This window comes from Empidonax traillii, unplaced genomic scaffold (assembly GCF_003031625.1).
Source record: "Empidonax traillii isolate 1590-97213 ecotype Southwest subspecies unplaced genomic scaffold, ASM303162v1 scaffold69:size3087049, whole genome shotgun sequence".
Classification (NCBI taxonomy): Eukaryota; Metazoa; Chordata; class Aves; order Passeriformes; family Tyrannidae; genus Empidonax; species Empidonax traillii.
Genome location: NW_020955262.1, coordinates 964,509 through 977,758, shown reverse-complemented (window position 1 = coordinate 977,758; position 13,250 = coordinate 964,509).

Below are 13,250 nucleotides of genomic sequence, written 5' to 3'. Positions count from 1 at the left end.
AAATTCAGCTACAACTGAAAAGCAACAAAAACTCCCGACTGCTGCTTTCTGCTCTTGCCTCAGCTTGGCCTGCAGAGCAATGCTGCTCTCAGGTTTCCAAGCTGGTTTCGCTTTCTGGTTCCTGTATGATAGCTACCAAGGCCCTGCAATGGTGCAGAGCTGCAGAATTCATAACTGATGGCCCAAATGTAACCTCCTTTTCCAGCTAAGTGAAATCCAAGCTACACCAGTGAAGCCACAATTTCACTTACATTGTCTCTGGTAGATCTCTTTAAAGATGGACTTCCTGGAGACCAGCTAAGGCATTCTGGTGCAGCCCACTGCTGGTCTCTGAAGCAAGAGATACTTTGGGAACTGAAAACAGCAGAGCTGATGTCCTGGCCCTTGATCCCCAACCTCAGTTTAACATATTGAAACACTTTAGGGCAGTGCATGCCTTCTTACCTTTGGATTGCTTGAATGAAAAGACTGGTCCTTTGGGAACAACCTAATTAATGTCTCCGATTTCATTGTGTACTCCAAGGGGGCCAAGCTCCTTTTCACCAGTCTGGTTTTGTATCTGAATTTCCACAAGTGCCAGCACTTCCTTACTGAAAGTAGAGAAGTACAGAAACAGGTAAATACCATCCATACTTTCATCTAGAAACTACAGTCGAGATTCAGCAAAACTTCTTCAGTCAGATGCCTCAGGTATTTCTAAATTGATAAGCTGGTTTCTTAGCTCTTGTCATGATGCATTGGATGATTTGAAGCTTGCACTGAACTAAAGCACAGGCGACACTGACTCCCAAGTCCTGCAGGACCAACAAACCCTGCCCTGGGGCAGTGGAGAGGCTGCAGAAGTGTGCAGACATTTGAAGTTCTGTCCAGTCCAAGTGCTGAGAGCACATCTCTCGCTCTCCCTGGCCCCGGCTGCCCTCAGCTTGTCGATGGCTCCCGTTTGACAAAATGGGAGTTGAACACGCTGTACAGAATGAAATGATCCAATGCATAGCCTTCCCAATAACACTTTTGGGCAGTACATTTGATGGGATGCATTTATATCTCAGTGTGTCTTGGCTTGTAGTTTAACCGCATATTTTAAGCTACCTACAGTATACACAATTACTAGAATCCCCATCTCCTCTTAGCTGCTAATGAAGTGTGAAGTTGGTCATTCTACATTTTAAAAGATAGAGCTGTTGCTTTATGGTCACTTCTGCAGGGTTATTTGGAATAATTTCATCGTTTTCATCTTTGGAAGACATACATTACTACTGCAGAGACCTATGTTGTCCTCCTCCTAAGATGGGGACAAACAGTGACAGTGTCTTTATTTTTTCACCAGATGTTCCCTGACCATACCACTGTGCAGGGAAATGCACGCTCTGACTGATCAGCTCTGTGCAGCACAAGTGTTCTGGGCAAACAGTGCAACTGTGTGTGGGAGGGAAGTGGGAGGAGGAGAGCAGAGGAGAGAAGCAGATCCTGAAGCAAGAAGTGATGATTGCTCAGAGCTCTGCGTATGCGAGGAAGGTGATGGTGAAAACCTCAGCAGAGAAAGCATGAACACTGGTACAACACAATGTGCTTTATTACATCCAACTCCATCTAGGTGTTAGGTTGTTGTGCTCTACCCTCAGCTCTACAGGCATTTGGGAAGTCCCAAGGAGTGTTCATAAGGGGTAATAATACACAGGATTCCCGGTGTATCTCAAGGTATATACAGGAACACGTACATGAGTATGTAAGCACGTATGAAGTTGCAAAAAAGTCATCATTTTTAGATGAAAAGGTTATCAGGCTAAGAGGATTCTTTACCTGCTTTGTGCTCCATGTTACATAAAAACTTTTGAGAACCTACTTGTTTTAAGCAACTCATACTGCCCAGCTCAGCAAGGCTAATGTTCAGATTTGCTGCTAAAATTAATGTAGATAGCATTTAAAGGGTCACTTCTTGGAAGCTTTAAGCCCTAAGAACCAAAGAAAATACATATTTAGCAAGACACATGGTAACTTAGATTTATAGCTTGACCTTGAATTATGGGAAAGTATTTTATAACATTCCAGATTTATGATTCTATTTCCTGGAGACCATGACTGTAAAAATGAGGCTGCACATAAAGAAGCAAGTTCACTTCTGGATTTCCTAACAAGAAGGTGTCCTTGAGCTGTAGAAATCTTGTAACAATTCAACATAAACCAGACAAGCTTTCAAGTAATCCATTTGCTTCCCTAATTGTCTCATAGCTAAAGGCTTTAAATCCAAGATGAGGTATGTACTTCCTCATGACCACAACTTCATAGAGACACTAAGCAAAAATTCTAGCTTTTATTATGAAGATTTATTGAGATTATTATATTCCTTTTCTCCATATCTAAATTCTAAAAGTACCTTTTCTCTTTTAGTATTTGTAGCCTAGAAAACCTTTGCATTGTAGCATATCGGAATTGTCAAAATTATATGAAGAAAATAGTCATTCTTAGTTACAAAAAGAAATTCAGAGGTAAATGCCTGAAAGCCTTATGTCCTCACTCCTGCATAATGTGTAAAACAGACCACGTGTCCTGCAATCACTAAAATCTGCTAGAACAGGATTTCACTATAGAGAACTCAAATACAACTGTTCTTCACTTGACAACTTAAAGTGATAATGACTCACATGCTTATAATTAATTAATTTCCTCTCTTTAGAAGTCAAGGCAAAAACCTGCCTATTTGTTATTTCATTATTTTCTGTTACAGAGTTTTGAACATCTCACTCATCTTATTTATAAAAATACAGGAAATGGAAGCACAGGATGAAGAAGCACAGAAAGCAGCTTCTAAATTGGAAACTTACAGTTACTTTCCCTTTCTTGGTTGCCATGAGTAACCATCAAAAACTCAGATTTTATTTTATTTTTTTTCTTCAAAGGGTTGCTAGGAAAAGAATTTATATTATGAGAGGTTTCCTTTCTTTTTTAGGGCCACTGACTGACCATAAGAAAAATGTATTGAGGCATTTAGATGTATTTGTTTGAAATACCTGATATTGAAATTCAAACAGTTCTTCAAGCAGAATTCCTAACAAGAAGGATTTGTGACAGGGAGTCTACAAGATGTTCTTTGAAGAAAAAAAATGTGTGTTTAAGAGACTCTCGAACCTTCAAAAGAACACCTCCTTCAAAAGGCCCCACCTCACAGCTCTAAGGGATTTTCAGAAGTTAATGTATTTACATAAAGTGGAAAGACTTGCAAACTGTACAAGGCAATTACTGGAAACAGTGGTACAGTACTGAACAAAATTGTCCTGATTTTCCTTGGTTTTTCTCAAAGAAATCCATTATTTCTTTCATCTACACTAAAACTATAGGCCAAATCCTGTAGTTCTTACTGGGGAAAAAAAAAAAAAAGTCATTTTACAGACCTCCTGCTGGTCTTCTCTGCAAAGAAACTGAATACTTCAGTGAGGTGAAGGACAGAAAGAAAAGGAGCTTGAAAATGCAGTCCATATGAAAGAAAAATGGTATTTAAAAAGCAGCCAATAAACACTAAAGATTTCCTACCGTGTATTTGAGCAGCTTTTGTTGACATTTATATAACTATTTGTATGTGTCTATACAGACACATATATGCACACCTATACACACACACACACACACTTCATTCCATATAAAGCAATCCACATTAAAAGCCTGCCCCATTTTTTTTTCAGTCATAATACACTGAAACCAGCATATTCTTCGGTATCATCACCTAATAGTTCCCTGAGACAGGACTTCACAGTGTTTCAAATCAGCTTTGTGAACTTATTAAAACTATATTTCAGGAAGAGAGGGGTAGAAAAGCTAAAAGATATGCATAAGCAGCAGTGTCTAACTAGGTAATTCAAAGTGATCCATGCCTTTATTTTCTTGGGCTTGCAATCAATCAGTGCATTTATTTTGTTGGGCTTTTTTTTTTTTAATTTTAAAAACAATTTTTCTCCCCTTCTTGTTGCATGGTTACTTTTGCCTTCTGAATCCCACCTTTACGTTTCTCCTTATCTCTGGAATCAGCCTGAAGATGTTTCAGAGAGAGGGGGAGAGACTTGAAAATTATTTTTGCAACAGAGTAGGACTGGTAGAGCTTTTCATCAGCATACGTGTGTATGTGCACACATGAGCACATGTACACACTTACCACTAAAAGTCCACTGAAGATTCTTCCCTGATCCTGCCAGTCTTGACTGAAAAAAAATTTCAGACTGCAAGACACAGTAGAACGAGTGTCTGGTGTTTTTGTATGGGAGGTCTCTAGATTTCATCAAAGGAATCTCTTCCCACAACTGTAAACGCAGTAGTATCACTCAGCCTACACACAATAATATATTTTAATCTGGCAATACTTTCTCATGTGGTAGGAACACCTAACAAGTCAAAGGTACACAATATCTGAACGCATCTCCTTTAGTAACTAGGAATCTTTCTTTAATTAAAAATCTGATTTATTTTTAAAACTATCTTAAAAAATTTAGAAATATTACTAACCATAGATCAACTCCCGCTAATTCAATCATTCTGGCTAAATGCTTGAGACTGCTTAAAATCATGTTGCATATTTGAAGAGCAAAAAATCATATGTCTTTTTTTCTACATTTCTTGCCCAGCATACAAAAGATATGAAAAAAAATCAAAATCTACATAGCTGACCAAAAAGGTTTTAGACACAAGCATCTCTTAATTAGTCCCTGCATAACTAACAAGATAGCTCTGAAATTCTAGGATTCTGAAGTGACATTGCTTCTTGTGAATGCTTGGATGGTGAATTCTGAAATTTTTACTTCATAATTTCAGAAGTGAAGAAAAAGGTTTCCATTTATGCCACTCTGGAATGGCCATAACTGCCTTTTTTCCATTCTTATGGGAATCTGAAATACTTCCTTCAAACCCAGAGCCACATACTTGCTAATAAAACTCTGAATTTTAAAGAGTCTGTGTAATCACTGCAGTAAATGCAATGAAATCTTCAAGCCATCTCCCAATACTCAGACTTGCCTTTGCTAAAATTTTAAAGTCCTCCTCTCTATGACTCCTGTGCAGAGGCTGTGATTTAGTAACGTAAGTGAAAATCATAGACCTGAAAACCTTTAACTGAGCTCTTGGTGATTACATGGCAAGAAATACAGCCTCTAAGGCCTCTCCAATTTCCCACATGGATATCAGTGCAAGCTGGAAAACACTAACTCTAGGAAGCAGTTAGAAACTGGATGTATGTAGCAGTTTTCCCCTCTTAGTATGTCTTGAACAAACCTTAGAAATGAAATTTTACTGCTTTTTCCCCACTGCTGCCTGCAACAGTTCAGACAACATGAAAGACATCATGTGGCACAGGAAAGGACTGGGTCATCTCTGCATCCTCCCTAGATAAGGAGGCAGGCAGGCTGTCATGTAGAGAGGGAATTAAAATATTTTCGTCATCAAATGCCGGTAGGAATCAATGTGCTCAAATCATGTTCCAGTAGAGAACTCTGGAGATTTTGCTTGCAAAATAATTTTTCAGGTCAGTTTTCTAAAATAAGCAGATGCAAAGCTGCTATAAAGATTTGTAAGCCCAGTAACAGCACAACACCTAACCACAGACATAAGCATATTTTCACACAAACCTTTGATATGTTGGTAACAAGCTTATCAGATACTGTCTGGGGAAGGGGAAAGTTCCCATACCCAAGTCATCCCTTTATATATTTAACCTGCAAACTTCAAAACAGCAAAAAATTTGTGTAGAGGAAGTCAAAGTTACTGTAAAGAGTCAGGTTTCTGAACTGCTTACCGTCAGCTCCCCTCCTACCCTTTAATTCACACACCTAATGACACAACTTTCTATGCTGCAGAGCCTTGTTATTTCTTCAGTATCATCAATACTTGTAATAACAAGCATTTCACATACTGCAGAACTGCAAAAACAGAAATGGGAGAGGATCAGAAGAAAACATTGATATCAGACATTGCAATGAGAGGAGGCAATTTATGCAGGGAAATTTCAGGGAAATGATAGTGCTCTACCTGTAATGCTTCAAAGAAGTCCCCAGTGTAATCACACATAACTCTGTTGCATTTTTTCTGGAGTTTATGGGACATAACATGCATGTTATGGAAAATATATCAACCTGTTGCTATTAAAGTCAGTTTAAACAACATCCAAAAAAGCTTGATACTGTAACACAACAGTTATTCTATATATGCAGGTGAGTGCTTCCCTACTTCCTCCTGTAACTCACTGAAGCTCACAAGGAGATAGCCCTGTCTTTTCATCACCACTTCTATCCCTCTTCTTCCCATGTGGGATTCACAAAAAACACGTCTGTAGGAGCCAGCAAAAGGGCTGGCAGTGTTTCACCTGCAGGCGGGTACAAAAGCCTGACTGAAGGTTGGACTCCACACGAGGCTCTGGAGAGCCAGCACGGAGAGGTGCTGGCACCTGCAAAACGCGGGCACTGCTCTTTGTACTGTCACAGTTTATGTCATAAAAGGAGAGTTGTTTTATTCTGAAGGCAAGGAGGAGTAAAGTGGCCAGAAAGAGGTAGTAAAAGAGTAATTTCTTAGATTCTCAGTACTTTGCATAAGGTGTCACCCCTACCCAGAAAAGGGGGAGAAGTGAAATGAACAGATGAACTGCTGTAACATCCTGAATTCTAGGACACATTTCTACAATCATCTCTGCTATTAAGAGGAGGATCTCAGGTGGCTTGGAAGGGAAAGATCCAGTAGAGCACACTGACAGAATAAAAGCTATTACTTGTTAGGCCTTTACTGAAGAATTTCAATGGATTTAATTTAATTTCAAGAGGGTTTTGAGAGCCAATATTGTGCAGCCTTTTATCAAGGGTTACGTTACCATAAGCATGAAGTTTCTTTTTTTAATGTATCTTTTGAGGTTTTTCAAAGAAATGATTTTTTCTTTTGAGAGGCTTCTATTATAGCCTCTGCCATACTCCATGAGAGAAGGTTTAATCTGTGCTGCTTTGGCTGATACCCATAGTGTCAAAAAAGAGCAATGCAAATATTCACAATATCTTCAGACAAAAATACAGAGAATACTTTATGCTTTCATAGTAGATTGATTCCAGTTCTTTCTGTAAAAAAAAAAAAAAAAAAAAAAAAAAAGGAAATCTTTCAAATCTTTCCAGGCATTTTTTTCAAAGATAAGATAGACAGCTGATCAGAATAATCAAATTGATAATTTGCTTTATTTTTGATTCCAGCACCTCCTATCTGACCATATATTTAGTAGAGCAAACTTCTCATATTACCATGAACTGCATATAAATGAAGTTCCATTTCGTATTAAAAATATATATATTGTTTTTAAAGTCATCCACCTTGTTCATGTGATGACTTTAGAACAGCACAGATGGCAGTCAGGCTCACATTTTTCAATGCCGTGTGATACCAGAAATGTTGTGTCTCTCTGCAGGGCCAGAAAATACTCCCTGTGGGTAGACAAGGAACTTCCAAAATGTTCCTGCTGTGTAATACTTTATTCCTCTTTGTTCTCCCAGACAAAGCTTGACCTTCCATGCAATAACCTCAGAATTGCAGAGCCAACATCCCCACACAGGAGCTGTGAGGGAGGCATATGTAGCTATGCCATGGCGGCCCACACTACAAGATCCACCATTAAAAGCACAATTCCTGCCAGCAATGCACCTTTTCAGTCTATTACACTTGCAGGACAATGACACCTCATCTCTGAACTATCTTTGGTTCACCACTCCTGTTATCTTCCATCCCAGGCAAATGACAATTCCAAACAACACCGGGTCAAAAGCACAGTTTGGAGCCAAGGTTCACCCTTCCTCTGGGAAGGTGTTATGAGGGCTCAGCTTCCTTACAGCCAGCTCCCACCAACCTCACCTTCCATCCCAATCCCAGTCCCTCAAACCAGGCCCATAACACCTCTGGCTCTCTTCCCTCCCCTCTCCTCCTGCTCCCCACCAGGTCAGCCAGTGCCCCCACAGCAGGGCTCGGGCAGCGCCAGCCAAGGGGAGCTCTGTGGGACTCCACACCTGTCTGGGAAACGCATCATCTCCTGTGTTTCACCAGGAGCAGATCACCAACGTGGTGGCCTGTGGAGCCAGGAGCCAGCTCCCATCCATGTGGCAGCCACAAGCACTGCTGAGCTCCGCCTCGCCCATGTTTCTCTTCACAAGCTCTGCCGCTGTACTTGCACCTTAAAAATTACTACACATATAAGGTAATAGTTTAAAATGATTAGAAACACTGACCAGTTGATGACACATCGTGCCATAGTCCAAAATATTCACTAGGGCTAGCTTAGGCAAAATAACCTGATGCCAATTTTTGAGGTGGCAGCCCTGAAAATATAAGGAAATCTATCAGGAAGGTCTGAGATGCAGCTCCTTGCTGGATAAAGCAGGAAGGTTCAGGGAAGCAGCAGGGTAAGGGAAGATGAGGTGTGTGGGAGCAGCTATCGCCCCGCACCCAGCACAGTGGGCAGCCCACTCCTGAAGTGACCTGGCGCCAGAACTCATTACATGTTTAACACACTGTAAGGGTGTTTAGTTTCACTAAGCTCTGAAATCACTTGCAAGTGAAGTGTTTGAAAGAAAAGCAAAACTAATAGTGAATTTTGACCTTTTCTCCAAGCCCATAAGAGGCACAAATGCTCTACATTAAAACATACAGAGATCCTCGTCAGCAGAATTACTTTCTGCAAAGCAAAACTCAAGCCCCAATGAGTTACTAACAGAACGGGGGAAAAAAAAAATGTTTACACTGCATGAAGGCTTGACATGAAAAATCCTTCCCCCTCTAAGATGAGGAACTGCCTAACACAAGACTCACTACTCTCACAGCCACATGATGAGCAAGAGAAACGGAGAACAGAAATACCAGAGATGTGATGTAAAGTGGTGAACAGGCTAAAATTAGTTAACCTTCTGATTTCTCTTATGAAGGGAGGGTAAATTCTATTTTTATTTTTTTAATTATACCAAATATCCTAGAGGGCATTAGAAAGTGCTGGAAAAGAGATTTTTAAATCTCAACACAAAAACACATACCTGTGTACACACACATGGTACTAACATAAGTACATATACACATTTCTTGTTTCAGAAACACTAATTCAAAAGCAGGTATTACGAAATAAGGAAAAAAACACCCCCTTTGCATTCATAGTTGTATCAGAATAATAGGAAATTCTACAAGGACTATTTTAGCTAAGGCAACATCTACTCCGGCCTTAAAAGACAGATTGAGAGTATGCATCATTTTTTCCACTCCAGGTTTTGTGTCTTGCTTTTCCAAATAAAGCTTTCCTTCTTCCTATGAAGTATCAACATTTTCACTACAAGAAAGGAAATTCTTATTCCTTTTTTTCACTTTCAGTTCAAGCTGGTGTTGCTCAGGGGTGGAATGAAATACAATGAAATGACTGAGTAGAAAATTAAGATTTTGTCAAAGGTCAGAGAATTAGTTAAATGACCAAGTAGTAGGCATAAGAACAGTACAGAGGACCACAGATTCAGCTCCTCTACACTGCAAAGTTGAACTATTTTCTTTGTGGTATACTTGTTGATCTTGATAAATCTAATTTGAGACAGCACTGAAATTTTCTGATATACTACACTCAGTTTTCTTCAAGTGAATGTTGAACTGTGACACGGATGCGAGTTGTTGGTTAGCCTACACAGTTCAAAATATACTTACATGACTCTCCACTTCCCCTCCCCTCTGTGCCTGACTGCACAAATACACTGGTGAAGTTGCAAACTTCTTCAGGGAAAGGCAGCTATGCTAAAAATCATAGAGAGGACGTAACAAGTGAAGAGGCACGATTGTGGTACAGAAGAGTGGGAAAGAAGAGAGCAAATAGTTGCACTGGGAAAAGAAGAAAAGAGAAAACTATTTGAAATGAACCACTGTGTGCTGGGTCTGGTTGCAATGGAGTTAATTGCTTCACTGCAGCCCACAGGTTTTCGGCTTGCGACTAAAATTGTGCTGATAGCACACCAGTGTTTCAGATGCTGCTGAACAGGGCTTGCAGGGTGTCAAGGCTTTCTCTGCTCCTCAACTCTGTCCCCTGCAGAAGCAGGCTGGGGCATGCAGGAAGCTGGGAGTGGTCACAGCCAGGGCAGCAACCTGGACTGACCAAAGGGACACTGCAGGTAATAATGCAATGCCAAACTCAGAAATGTGACTGGAGATTTGGACTCTCCACGGTTGTCTCTATTTGGAGGCTGACTAGGCATTGGTCTGCATTTGGAAGGTGATAAGTGACTTTGCATCACTTTGTCTCCTCTCTACCCTTTACCCTCATTTTTAAAACTGTTTTGATCTTGACTCAGAAGTTTGCTCTTTTGATTCTCTCCCCCACACCACCACAGAGGAGTGAGAGATCTGCTGGGTGGGGGCTTGCTGGCTGGGGTGAATACACCACATACTTAAACCAGGAAATAATCTCAACCATACTGATGGTCAAGTTATAAATTAACCTGGAAGTTAACCACAGAGACTACACCTTTTTTTCCCTTTCTCTTTTGCACATTTTTTAAATTATTACTATTTACTCTTCCCAAATTATCACATGCATATTAAAAAAAAAAAAATCCTAATTTTTCTCCTGGAAGTTGAAGAGATTTTTAAGAAAAAATAAGCAAATACACAGCTCACACTGGCTTTCTCTTAATGTTAAACTCGCTATAGTTGCAAACATAATTACTCATATTAAGACACAGGCCAAATTTAGGAAAAAATATGAGTTGGTTTAAAGTAGGTGTTCAGTATAGGGCTGTCAGACTGCCATGGCAGCTGAAGCTGGAGCTGTGTTGCAGACTTGGCCAGCAGTCAATAAGTTCACCCAGACAGCATGGCAGCAAGCTGCCTCTAGCAATATTATAATATTTATTCATCTTTGCATACCTATTTGTTCCCGTATTTTTCTGGCCTATGGGTGAAATTGAGGCTGCTGAGATGAACTGTGCTAATGGCAATAGAGTGAGAATGTCAGTGTCAGAAAACACCGCAGCAAGAATCTTAGCTTGCAGACATAATTACAACTTCAGTACAAAGTTCATAACTTTTTCTTCTAATATGAGCAAACATGGTTGTTGGATTCAGAGAGAAAAGGGCAGGATTTTCAGATATGAGTGATGGTTTTCACTGCGTGCTTTTTAATTTGTGCACAAAGACTTTTTGATATGAATGCTAACAGGAGCCCATTACTCTTCCTCAGCATGATAGGTCTTACTCCATTTGAAGGTGCTCCATTTTCATCAGAAAAGCAGTCCCCATCGTGCTGCAGGAAGCTTTGCAGGTGTGCACCCTGCTTTTCCTTACTTAGGCTTTGCTAGAGCAACAAAACAAAAGGTGCACAGAGACACAAAAGCACCCGCAGCAGCTGCCCTGCCTAACAGGCTGCTCTCATTGAATCAGTGTCACTGCTTTGAAGCTCTATCCTGAACAAAGGTTGCTACTTAGCAGTCCTTGCAGCTCATTTGGAAAGAATTTTTTTTGTAATTTTAAAAAGTGATTTAGAAAAAAAAAAAAAAGAGAAAAGTTTGTTCTTTGGGAAGTACAGCCACAGAGGCAACAGGAGACCTTCTACTTAAACACATTTCAGCAGAAACTCTGCCTGCTGCCCTCCTACACACCAGAGAATCTGTGCACACTTAAACCACAATAAAAGGGTGCCACAGCACTGCCTTTACTGCACAGTAGTAGGTGGACTGACAAATTAGTACACTCATGCTAGGTAAGGCTCAATCTGAGTTACAGCAGGCAGATTTTTTTCCAAATAAAATAATCTGAATTACCTGGGGTGAACTTAGCCACCGTCCCTGACATTCCCTCTGCAGAGATAAAACAGCAGCTGCACAGCCTCCACCTAAACTAGAAATACCTGATTTAGAGTGTTTCTGCTGTTCAAGCTGTGGGTGAGCAGGGAGAGCTCAGCAGGGTCTCTCATCCCTTATAAGACTCTTTGTTTCCTTGCTCTACAGCTTTGCTTTGAGGGAGTGAGAATGACAGAACTAAGCCCATTTTTCCTGTTCTGTCAGTGGGAATAACCAGAAAAGGCTCAGGAAATTCTGGAGACTGAAATAGGTAGGCCAAATGCTGAGAAGAAAACGAGCCTTAAACAAAAGTAAAAACACTTCTCTCTGCCTTCTCTCACTCTGCTAACACCTCTCCTGCCCCCATCACCAGTCACCACATCGGTTTCTCTTCTCTAATTTAATGAGTCTGGAGCTAACTTGGAAAGAAAGACAGCAACTACAAGGAGAAGTTTCTTATGAGCTTGTATGATGAAGTAGGAGCCTGTTTGGTCAGTCAGTGGCTTAACCTACTTTATTTTAGTGAATTATCCATTAAGTGAGATTCACAGAGGTGCCATGTCAGCATAGTCTGAGATCATCACCAACATCATTGGGTAAGCTCTGAAACTAGTTCTAAGTGGCAGTACTTTGTGTGGAGTCTTAGCAAAGCCTATACGTAAGCACCAGCCAAAATAATTTATCATCTTCTCCCCTGCAGAGCTGTGCTATTACCTGCCTGATGCCAGGAGGAATGCCAGCATGGCATGCCACCACACTGTATGTGAATCAACCACAAGGAAAATTATAAACTGGGATTTTTTTTTTTTTTTAATTCAGAAAAATATTGAGTTGTGTGAACTGTGACATATGCAGCTCAAAGGATCTACTAAAGGACTATATTAAGTTTTTTGTCAATGGAAGAGTTTCATAATCTGTTGAAGGGTGGGTTTTTTTCCCCATAAAAATTCATTATATAAAACTATTTTCTGTGAAATATTAATTAACACATTGTAAATATCAAAGTTGAGATCATTACTGAGGCCCACATAACATAATTACAGCATTGAGAACTGCTCTGAAAATTTAAAGGGTCTGACCCATGATGCTTTCAGCCAAGTCTGAAACTCTGAAACAGTTTAATTTCCTAGCAGTTTTGTAACATTTCTTGTAGCTATGAGATTTGCCCGACAAGTCCCTTTGCCTGGAATATACTTTTGATGTATGAGAAAAGCCTGACATTTCCACTTCCTATTTAATTTTTAAGTAACTACTGCTTTAAAGTTCTGAGCCCAAGTTTCCTGCCCCAAGTAAACCAAATCTCTTCATTTTTTTACTTTCATTTTCCACTTCTGCTTTTCTTTGCCAGTAATATCACTTGCAGCTGAGTCCCAGTGGCACAACAGGCTTCCTAACCCTACAGTTTCCACATTTTCTGTAGAATTGATCATCACTTCTTCTTCTGTGTCTGAA